General features: G+C 40.8%; 1 non-coding gene across 1 annotated transcript; it reads right to left on the bottom strand.

The window, feature by feature from the left end:
• Nucleotides 1–3,025: 3,025 nt before the first annotated feature.
• On the bottom strand, nucleotides 3,026–3,163 carry LOC116271154. The gene has a single exon (XR_004179591.1).
• Between the last annotated feature and the right edge of the window lie 8,885 nt (nucleotides 3,164–12,048).

Raw genomic sequence — 12,048 nt, 5'->3', positions numbered from 1 at the left:
CATTTGAGCTGCGTGATATACTGGTGTCAATTCAGAAGCGGACTCTAGCACTAGCAATATCTTCAACTGACAGTAAATTATTTTCATTGCCCTAAGGTCCATGTTGTTGGAATGCATTCAGATTACAGACCATTGCTGAGAAATAACAGTTGTCATTTGTTGAGTACTACCTATGCAGAGGGACAATTTTAAGTGCTTTAATATATTATCTTATTTAATTCTCTTAGCAACCCTATGAGGATAGTACCTTCTTTGCCTTCATTTTTTTTTTTTTTTTTGAGACAGAGTTTCACTCTTGTTGCCCAGGATAGAGTACAATGGAACAATCTAGCTCGCTGCAACCTACACCCCCACCAGGTTCAAGTGATTCTTCTGCCTCAGCCTCCCAAGTAGCTGGGATTACAGGCGTGTGCCACCACGCCTGGCTAATTTTGTATTTTTAGTAGAGATGGGGTTTCATCATGTTGGTCAGGCTGGTCTTGAACTCCTGACCTCAGGTGATCCACCTGCCTCGGCCTCCCAAAGTGCTGGGATTACAGGCGTGAGCCACCGTGCCTGGCCAGTCTTCATTTTTAAGGTAAGGAAACTGAGGCATACAGAACTGAGTACCTTATTCAAGGTCATGATTAACTGATGGCAGAGATTGAATTGGGCCAAGGCAGCCTCACTCAGGTGTAACCTATATTGCTTTTCTATTTTTATTAGACATGTGCTCTTTCCAGGCACTGGACTAGTCAACTACAGGGATTGATAAAACAAAATCTATGACCTCAAAAGCACTCAGTCTAGTGGGGAGGAGTTACAACACAATGTAGTAAGTACTGCATATTTATCCCTCTGATGCAGATTTATTTTTCTCCAAAGCATCCTTTATTGCCAACTAGCAAACTACATATTTACATCCTTATTTTTTTTTATTTTCTGTCCTCCTTTACTCAAACTATAAACTCCATGAGGGCAGGGTCTTCATTTTGTTCACTTTATATCTTATTATCTAGAGGTGTGTCTGGCAAGTAAATTTGTAGAAGCTGTGTTCAAGGAACAGGAGTGGAAATTAAATAAAAATGAACAAAAGATGTCACAAAATATTACAGGATTCTTCCTCAGTAATCTGGACTGACCAAATCTTCATGCAATGGAGTATGCTGAAAGCTTCAGGGAGAAGAAAGGACATCAGCTAGAGCTCGGGCAGTGAAGCTGCCCTTTAGATGTCCTGGAGTTATTTTAGATGTATGTACCTTTACACTCCAGTCATCCCCCCACCACTGAGGAATTACCACTAAAAGAAAATGTTTGGAGTAGGGAAGACATTTCTCAATATAATAACAAAATTTAGCTTGCAGCAGAAACTGTAAAGAAAAAGATTGCTAGATTTGAAATAAATATTTAAAAGTTATGTGATAAGCAAAAGGCAAATTTAACACTCAGAAATCTTTACTTATAGATAAGAGTTGCTGGGCACCATGGCTTATGCTTGTAACCCCAGTACTTTGGGAGGCCAAGGTGGGAGGATTGCTTGAGCCTAGCCCCGGTTTGAGACCAGCCTGGACAATAAAGTGAGACCCTGAAAAAAAAAGCCATGCATAGTGGTGCATACCTGTAGTACCAGCTACTAAGGACACTAAGGCTGGAGGATGGCTTGAGCCCTGGAGTTCAAGGCTGCAGTGAGCTATGATGACACCACTGCACTCCCACCTGGGTGACAGAGCAAGACCCTGTCTCAAAAAAAAAAAAAAAAAAAAAAAAAAAGTTTAGTCTTAGTTTGTGAATAAATTTTATAAAACAATAACAACAACAAAAATCCAAATAGAAAAAAATGGGCAAAGAACACAAATGAAAATATTTAAATAGCCAATAAAATTCACCCCAAAAGTTTAGCCATAGTAATGATCAAAGACATGCAAATTTGAACAATACTTAGATTCCATTTTTTTCTGTATCAGATTGGCCAATGAAAAATACTGTTAAAATCCAGTGTTGATTTTTTTATAGGGAAATTGGCCACTCGTGAATATACTGCTGCTGGGACTGTAAATTCTTATAGCCATTTTGGAGAGTGATTCGTTAGTATGTCTTGAAAGCATTAAAATACCTTTACCCCAAAAATTCCATATCATGATAAAATAGAAATAAGTGCAGAGATGAATGTTCATAAAATTGAGAGTTTGACTGAATAAAATGGCCAGCAATAGGGGACTGGTTATGTAAATTGCAGAATAACCCCATACCGGAATAATATGCAGCCTTAAAGTGCTACAGATTTTAAACTCTGCTTCCAAGAGTTCCACAGAAATCCTATAGAACTCTTCGGAACCCTATGGAATCCTTTTACTAACCTATTGGAAGGTAGTAAAACGTAAATGTGTAGATAGAACTGAGGCTCCCACCTCTTTCCTTAGACAGAACAGCTCTCTTCCTATCTGTTCTATGTATTAGGGTTTTGAGTAAGAATCCATTAAAAGGCAGGGGAAGATGTTACATTAACATTGAAAAAACTAACATTGTTGAGAAATGTGTCTGAAGCTACTAACTGGTCTATTTTAATTTGTTTTGAGACAGGTTCTCACTCTGCTGCCCAGGCTGGTTTTGAACTTCTGGGCTCAAGCAGTCCTCTCACCTCAGCTTCCCGAAGTGCTGGGATTACAGGTGTGAGTCACCATGACTGGCCCTAACTGGCCTTTAAATAAATTACTCAATTTTACTGGGCCCGTTTCTTTGATGTGATCATGGCTTACTGCAGCCTTGGCCTTTTGGGCTCCAAGTGATCCTCCAGCCTCAGCCTCCTGAGCAGCTAGGAGTACAGGCATGTGCCACCACACCTGGCTGATTTTTTATTTTTTGTTAAAACAGGGTCTCACTCTGCTGCCCAGGCTGGTTTTGAACTTCTGGGCTCAAGCAGTCCTCTCACCTCAGCTTCCCGAAGTGCTGGGATTACAGGTGTGAGTCACCATGACTAGCCCTAAATGGCCTTTAAATACATTACTCAATTTTACTGGGCCCCAGTTTCTCTCCTTTTTTTTCTTTTTCACATCTGAGGTAGGAAAACGGGGCTGTCCAGCTCGTGGTGGTCCTGACAATGATCCTCGAGGGGTGGTCTTGGCCTCCAGCCATGGCTCGGGAGAAAAGGGAGCCTCCCAGTGTCCCGATCCACAAAAATGAGACAAGCACCTAAGGTCCTTGCCAATAAAAAATTCTAAGAGACTGAACTTCCACTCCAGGTTTCAAGTGTTTTGCCTGAATTCACACCCATGTCTGCTTCCCTCCCAAAGGTTTCTCCTTGGGATGACGCTGAAGCAGCAAAGCTCCCCAGAGCTGTTATGCAGACCTGGACACCCAGCACTGTGCAGAGGGCAACATCTCGGACATGCCTCTTTAAGGGATGAATAGACTTGGAGGGAGGTCACATAGATAAGTCCACCCGGGGGCGCTGCATGGGATGACAGATCTGAAATGTGTCATCTCTGCTCTGGCCCCGATCTCTGTACCCTTTTTTATTCATTAGCTTTTTATTTTAGAAGGGTTTTAGATTCCCAAAAAAGTTGTGAAAACAGATTGGAGTTCCCATATACCCCTTGCAAAGTTTCCCCTATTGCTAACATCTTACATTACTAAGGTACTTTTGTCACAACTAAAGAACCAACATTGGTACATTGTTTTTTATATATATATATTCTTTTTTTTTTTTCTTTCAGAAACAGGGTCTTGCTATATTGCCCAGGATGGGTTCAAACTCCTGGACTCAAGCGATCCTCCTGCCTCAGCCTTCTGAGTAGCTGGTACTACAGGCATGAGCCACTCCACCCTGGTATATTAATATTAACTAAACTCCACACACTATCCAATTTCACTGTTTTAAAAAATGTCCCTTTTCAGTTCCAGGATCCCAGCCAGGATATCACATTACATTTAGTTGTTATGTCACTTTAGCCTCCTCTGATCTGTGACACTCCCAGACTTTTCCTGTCCTTGATGACCTTAAAGATTTTAAGAGGTACTGGTAAGGTATGTTGTAGAATGTCTCTCAAATTTGGGATTTTTTTTTTCAGGCAGGGTTTTACTCTGTTGCCCAGGCTGGAGTGCAGTGGTGTAATCATAGCTAACTGCAGCCTCCAACTCCTAGGCTCAAGCGATCCTCCCATATTGACCTCCAAAGTGCTGGGATTGCAGGTGTTGAGACACCGTGCTCAGCATTTTTTTCCTTAAGACAGTCTCACTGTGTTGTCCAGGCTCGGGTGCAGTGGTGCGATTAATCAGAGCTCGCTGCAGCCTTGGCTTCCTGGACTCAGCTGATTCTCCCACCTCAGCCTCCCGAATAGCTGGGACCACAGGTGGGCACCACCACACCTGGCTAATTTTTGTATTTTTTGTAGAGGCAGTTTTCGCCATGTTGCCCAGGCTGTGCCTGATGGATTTTTTTTTTTTTTTATGAGTACCTTAAAGTTACTCATTTGCCCAGTTGCAAGATTCTCCAAGGCTTTATTTATGCTGGCAGAGCCAGCATCTTTCTAAAAAATGACATTAATATATATTCACTTAAGTAAATTCATGTACCCATCTCAACTCTTCCCTTTGACGGTGTGGACAAGCTCATATTCCAAAGCATATGACCCTAAAACTGAAAAGATGCAACAACACTTCAGGTTTTGTGCTGATACATTTGTTCGAAACATTGGATGAGATGATACAGAGCATTTTACACAGTGCCTGACACATAATTGGCACTCAATACATATTAGCTATTGTTATTGAGAAGTACTAGGTCTTTTCTTCTTACATTTCTTGGCATTTGTTAAGTCATGGCATAGTGCCAGAGATCACATGGATGGAAAGGTAAAGTGTAAGGAGTAAGGAGATGGGGTGAGAGGCATTTCATGATTTGTCAAATTTTGAATAAAGGAACCTCACTTCTTACAAAAATAAAAAGTACTGGAAATGCAGTAACAAGTAAAGAACAAGAATGTACACCTGAAAGTAGTATTATACGTTAGGAATATAGGAAAGACCACCTGGACCTGCCCTGGCTTTTTTCTTTTTTTTTCAGGGTCTCACTCTGTTGCCCAGGCCAGACTGCAGTGGCACAGTCTTGGCAGCCTTGACCTCTCATGCTCAGGTGATCCTCCCACCTCAGCCTCCTGAGTAGCTGGGACTACAGACGCACCCAGTATGTCTGACTGGCCTTGCATTTTGATTTGTTAAAAAATATTTAGTGATAACTTACTATGTGCCAGCCATTGTGTTAGGTATGAGGATACAACAGTGAATAGACAGATTTGGTTCTTACCCTCATGGAGTTTGCTGTCTACTGAGGGACACAGCAGTTAATAAAGTAAACATTTCTAGCCATCGAAACTACAAATAATAATAATAATGATAATAAATAAACAAATGAATATGCAATTATAAATGGTGATAAACAATAACCATCTCTAACAGACAATTCAAACTCAATTTGTCCAAATTAAGTTCTCTTTTCCCTTGTGCCTTGTCCAGTGTTCTCCATCTCAGTAAATGACACCATCATTCACCAATTACTTACTCAGTGTGTCAGTAAGTTGCTTTAGATCAAAAACCTTGAAGTGATTCTTGACTCAGAATTTCCCCATATCTCAGTCAGTCTTGTCTTTTGGCTGTACCTTCCAAAGTTATCCTGAATTCAACCTCTTCTTGCCATTCCTGAGACTAACGTATTGCCCAAGGCATCATCATGTCTCACCAGGAATATCCAATGCATCTTGCTGCTTTTAATCTTTTTCCTGTGAAGACTATTCTCTGCACACCAGTAAGAATGATCCTTTTTGGCATTCTCCCCAGATATATAATGCCCAGGAATAAGTTTAAACAAGGTGATGAAAGACTTGTACACTGAAACTATGAGAGCATTGCTGAAAAAATTTAAGGAAGACCTATAGAAACGGAAAGACATTCCTTGTTCAAAGGTTAGAGACTTAATATTATTTAGATGGCAGTACAGCCCAAAGTGATTTACATACTCAATGCAATCCCTATCATAATTTTAATGACTTTTTTTGCAGAAATGGAAAAGCCAATCTTCAAATTCAAATGTAATTGCAAGGGACCTAAAATAGCCAAAATGATATTGAAGGAAAAGAACAATGTTGGAAGAATCATACTTCCCAATTTCAAAACTTACTACAAAGGTACACTAATTAAAACTGTGTGGTATTGGCATAAGGGTAGACCTATAGAAGAGAATTGAAAGTCCAGAAATAAACTCACACATTTATGGTGCTGATTTTTGACAAGAACACCAAGTCCATACAATATAGAAAGAATAATCTCTTCAACAAATGGTGCTGGGACAATTGGATAACCACATACAAAAAAATTAAGTTGGATACCTACTTCATATCATAAGCAAAAATTGCCTTAAAATGCTTTAATAACATAAATATAAGCGTTAAAACCACAAAACTCTTAGAAGAAAACAAAGATAAATCTTCATGAGCTCGGATTTGGCAATGAATTCTTACATAGAACACCAAAATTATGAGCAATAAACAAATAAATAAATTGAACTTCATCAAAATTGGAAACTTTCGTGCATCAAAGGATATTTTTAGAAAGTAAAAAGACAACTTACAGAATGGTTGGAAATATTTGTAAATTATATATTTGGTAAGGGTCTACTATCTGGAATATAAAGAACTCTTACAACTCAACAATAAAAAGACAAACAACCCAACTTTAAAGCGGGCAAAAAGTGCAGGGCAGGGTCGCATGTGCTTGTAGCCCCAGCTACTCAGGAGAAGAATCGCTTGAGCCTAGGAGTTCAAGTGTAGACTAGGTAATATTGCAAGATCCAGGCTCTAAGAATAAATAAATACATTTTTTAAATGGGAAAAATCTTGAATAGACATTTCTCCAAAGAGAATGTACAAATGGCCAACAAGCACATAAAAATACTAAGCATCATTAGTTATTAGGGAATGACCCTACTAAGAGGGCTATAATTAAGAAAAGATAGATAATAGCAAGTGTTGATCAGGATGTGAAGTAATCGGAACCCTCTTATATTGCTGGTGGGAATGTAAAATGGTTCAGCCGTGGTGGAAAACAGTTTGTTGGTTCCTTAAAAAGTTAAATACAGAATTATCATATGACCCAGCAATTCCAAGAAGTATATAAATGAGGACTGTATTTGTCTGCTACTCAAAGACATGTACATGCATGTTCACAACAACACTATTTACAATGGCTGAAAGGTGGAAACAGCCCAAATATCCATCAATGGATGAATGTATAAACAAATTGTGGCATATCCATACAATGGAATGTTATTCAGCAACGAAAAGAAATGAAGTACGGATACACACTACAATGTGGATGACCCTTGAAGACATTATGCTAAATGAAAGGAGCCAAGCACAAAAGGTCATCTATTGCATGATTCCATTTACATGAAATATTCACAATAGGAAAATCCAAAGAGATAGAATGAAGATTGGTGGTTGCCAGAGGCTGATGGCAGGAGAGAATAGGGAGAAACTGCTTAATAGCTAGGGGATTTCTTTTTGGGGTGATGCAATGTTTTTGAAGATACAGGTAGTGGTTTCCCCACATTGTGAATGTGATACATGTCACTAAATTGTTCACTTTAAAATGGTTAATTTTATGTTTGGGAATTTCATCTTAAAAAAAAAAAAAGTCCTTGAAGGTCTGGGGCGGTGGCTCACACCTGTAACATTTGGAAGGCCAAGGTAGTTGGACTGCTTGAGCTCAGGAGTTTGAGACCAGCCTGGGCAACATGGTGAAACCCTGTCTTTACCAAAAATACAAAAACTTAGCTGGGCATGGTGGCACGCATCTGTGGTCCCAGTTACTTTGGAGGCTGAGGTAGGAGGAACCTTTGAGCTTAGGGGGCAGAGGTTGCAGTGAGCCAAGATTACTCCACTGCACTCCAGCCTGGGAGACAGAGTGAGATTCCCTCTCAAAAACAAAAACAAAACAAAACAAACAAAAAGTCCTTTTAAGAAGATTATATAATTTCATCTTTAGTGGTTTAAGATAAGGTTGAAGAGTAAGCTTAGGCCATATCAAGCAGGGACTTGGAATCAAGCTTTATGGGATGCCAAATCATGATTGATCAAAAGCTATTCACCATGAAAGACTGTTGTCTTGGGGACCAGAAATATAGACCAGTGTTTTCTCTTCCTTTAAGAGAGGGGTCCAGAAGGTTGTTTGAAGAAGCAAGGAATTAGCACCAGAGATATTAGGCTGATAGATGCCTACTGACATCAGCTTCAGGTGGCCTGACTCATCCTTTTTGTGATAGTGATGGTTTTGCCAATGGTTCATGATACTTAAGGTCTAATTGCTGAGGCTCCTTCAGGGATGGGCACTACCAGTCCTTGCTTCAGTGGCTTCCCTTTGTCTATGTTCTCTTGACTGACCAACCTTCTCTTTCCTCTGCACTATCATCCATTCAATTCGGCACATTCTTTAGGCTTGATAATATCTTCAATTATACCTAGGAGCTGCCCCTGTCTCCTTCAGGTGACTAAGCATATGTCTAATCCCATCCATAGCTTATTTAAGGCCCATTGTGTGTGTGTGTGTGTGTGTGTATGTGTGTTTTGATGGGCACCTCATTTATAGACTCCAGGTAGCCACAATACTCCCAAAGTAACTCAAATGGCTGGATAATTCTCTGTTCAGTAGCTTTCGATTAGGACTAAATCAAGTGAAGTAAAATCATCTATGAAGATTTTTCTGAACTTTATATGGTTAAAATCCCACCCCAAGCTAATTCTGATAGACCAGAGGATTGGGGTGGGTGGAGTGGACAAGCATGCATACTTTGGATAATCTCTGCTGGCGATTCTGAAAAACTTTCTCCATTCCCATCCTTGTGAGAACTATCATATACTTCAGTGGGGCTACTGGCTCTGGGCAGGAATCTGACACACAGAGATGCTTACCAAAGGAACTATCCCTTTAATATATGAATCCAGAGCCCAGTTGCTTTTGAAGGGACAGGAAGATCCCACAAAACTGCCTTGGATACTTCTCCATCAGCCAAGTCTTTGCCACTATTTTTGTTTCAGAACCACCCACCTAGTTGAGGCTTTCTTTCTCAGGAAAGACATTTACCCACCAGAGTTCTCACCCACCAGAGAGTGGGAAAGAAGAGAACTGGTGGAAGTAGGAGCTGCAAGGCAAAAAGAATATTTGTCGCTTCCAGACTGATTCTGCCTCTCTACTACTTCTTTGCAACAGGAAAGATGGACACTACCGGGTTTTAGAAATGAAGAAAAGGGCGAATGACTTCACAATTTACTTTGTGGTGGTAGAGGGTAGAAATGCAGGTCGAATCCCCTTCATAAATGATCAAATCCCTCAACTCCTTGAAATCTGGGTTGATGAGATAAGCAGAGTACAATACCAGCTTCAGATTACTCCAATTGCAGATGGCAGTGCTTGTCAATAGAGATGATCATTTTTCCATGGGAGATTTGGAAGACAAGAGGAAGAGGAACTAGTATTACTATTAAAATTCTAACAGCATTGAGTTGGCCATTTGATTCTTTGGGTTTGGACAACAGTAAGATATGAGTGGTTTTCAGCAGTGGAAATTTAAGTCTGTCAGTGTGTCAGTAAGTTGCTTTAGAACAATCTACCAAAGCCTGTTGGTGATGGTAAGAACTGGCTTTATCCCACCTTTCTCCCTCAATTTCTCTCCCTAAAAGCAAAGACCACACTGAGAGGTTCACCCTGAGAGGTGGCCAAATCAACATAGCATGGTGACTAAGTGCTTTGGAATTGCAGCTTCCAAAATGGAATTTATTTCTTTGGCACACATAGCCAGATGTGAACTACATAAATCTTTTGTTTGGCCCACATATTTTTAAATTTTCATTTGAGCCAATATTTAGAAATCCTCGTACCTGCTCTCTCTTCTCTTTCTATGCCTCTCTCTCTCTCTCCCCCTCCCTCTCCTTGTCTCCTTTTCTCTCTCTCATATCAGAAGCTCTGGTAATACTGATCCTGCATTTTTGCATGGCAAGAATAGACTGAAACTGAGAAGTAGCCTCTCCCTTGGACAGTTCACCATAGTTCCCACCACTCACACAGCACGTGGATGTGCTTTTATACCCAAGGCCATTTGATCTCGGACCTCCTTCAGTGTACAGGAAGCTATTGACATGTCTCAGACCACTCAAAACCCAAAGAAGGAAGTATCAGATGTCTAACCAGAAAAGTCTAACAAGAACCCCCAAGTGCAAACCCCCTTTAGTTGTAATGGACAAAACACGAGGCATTCCTGGAGATAGTCCTCCTGGAAGATGTGCCATATGATGAAGAAAGCAGTGGCTTCTCTGTAATAATGCAGAAGTGATTAACACTGATCCCTGAGCAAACAGTTATCTCTTATGTCCCAATAAGCTAATTTCTAGGAGAACCAAACAGTCCTAATGCAGTGGTTCTCCACTGAGGTGAGTGTGTTGAGTTTGAGAAAGTGTCCTTGGTACTGACACATGCCACCACTGCTTCTGATTGAGAATCACTCTGTTCTAACCAGTCTGAATCTGTGTGATCACCCTTTTTTTTTTTTTTTTTTTTTGAGATAGAGTTTTGCTCTTGTTGCCCAGGCTGGAGTGCAGTGGCACATGTGTGATCACTTCTATGGTGACTATAGCTCCTCCTTCAGAACTGTCTTGGCTCTGAATCCCTGGGGATTGTGTTACAACTAAAGAGAGAAGGAGGAACCCTGAGGATTATAAATGTTGCCAAGGGCAGTGGTGGTTCCTAAATCTATCTATGCATCAGAATCACTTAGAAATCTTTTAATGTTGATGTTCCTGGGCTCTATTACACTCCTACTGTGTTAGTCCATTTGTATAGCTATAAAGGAGTATCTGAGGCCAGATAATTTATAAAGAAAAGAGGTTTAATAGGCTCATGGTTCTTTACAGGAAGCATGGTGCCAGAATCTGCTTCTAGTGAGGGCCTTAGGAAGCTTCCAATTATGATGGAAGACAAAGGGGAAGCAGGTGCATCACATGGCAAAAGCAAGAGCAACAAAGAGAGAGGCAGGATGTGCCACTCTTTTAAACAACCAGATCTCACATGAACTCAGTGAGAACTCACTTATCACCAAGGGGATGATACTAAGCCATTTATAAGGGATCTGCCTCCATGATCCAATCACCTCCCACCATTGGGAATCACATTTCAACATGAGACTAGGCGGGAACAAACATCCAAACCATATCACCTACTGGATTCGACTCTTTGGAAATGGAATCCAGGTCTTTGCATTCTTCACAGGCCCACCAGATGATTCTAATGCAGCTGTCCTAGCACCAGCCTGTGCCTCTAAGACAACTTTAGAGAGGCATTGGCTCACAGATGTAGAGGATTCTCCTGAAACTCCCACATTCATCCTGGAATCAGCAACTTCAGGCCCCTCACTCAATCCCTATTACGCCATCAGAGCCTTTTGCCCTACTGGAGTTTCTGATGTCACAGACAGTGGCTTAACACTATAGTCTGGTGTTAAGACTGACATGAGCATAAATCTTGCCTCTGCCACTTGCAAACTGAGTGGTCTTAAGTAAGTTGTGACCCCTCCTCAAACTTCAGCTTCCCATCTGTGAAACAGTGATAGTAACACCTTCCTCCCAGAGTTGCTGTAACAGCTCCTTGAGATAGCATTTGTAAAGCTTTGTGACTTGAGATTTGTGTACATGATTGTTATACGGTAAATGCTGGCTCATTTTCTCGCCTTCCAGAAGTAGGGTCAGTTCAGTACTCTTAGGAACTCTTAAATGGGAATTTTCCTCTAGGTGTCCTAATACCAGAGTACCTTTGTCAGCCCACAACCCAATTTAGAGAAGAAAGACCCCAATTTAAGAATGTGTGGCCAGGCACCATGGCTCATGCCTGTAACACCAGCAGTTTGGGAGACTGAGGCAGGCAGATCACTTGAGGTCAGGAGTTTGAGACCAGCCTGGCCAACATGGTGAAACCCCTTCTCTACCAAAAAAATACAAAAATTAGCTGGGCATGGTGGTGCATGCTTATAAT

Source organism: Papio anubis, chromosome 17 (assembly GCF_008728515.1).
Source record: "Papio anubis isolate 15944 chromosome 17, Panubis1.0, whole genome shotgun sequence".
NCBI lineage: Eukaryota > Metazoa > Chordata > Mammalia > Primates > Cercopithecidae > Papio > Papio anubis.
The sequence above is the reverse complement of the archived record's forward strand: the minus strand, read 5'-3'. Positions and strand labels throughout refer to the sequence as shown.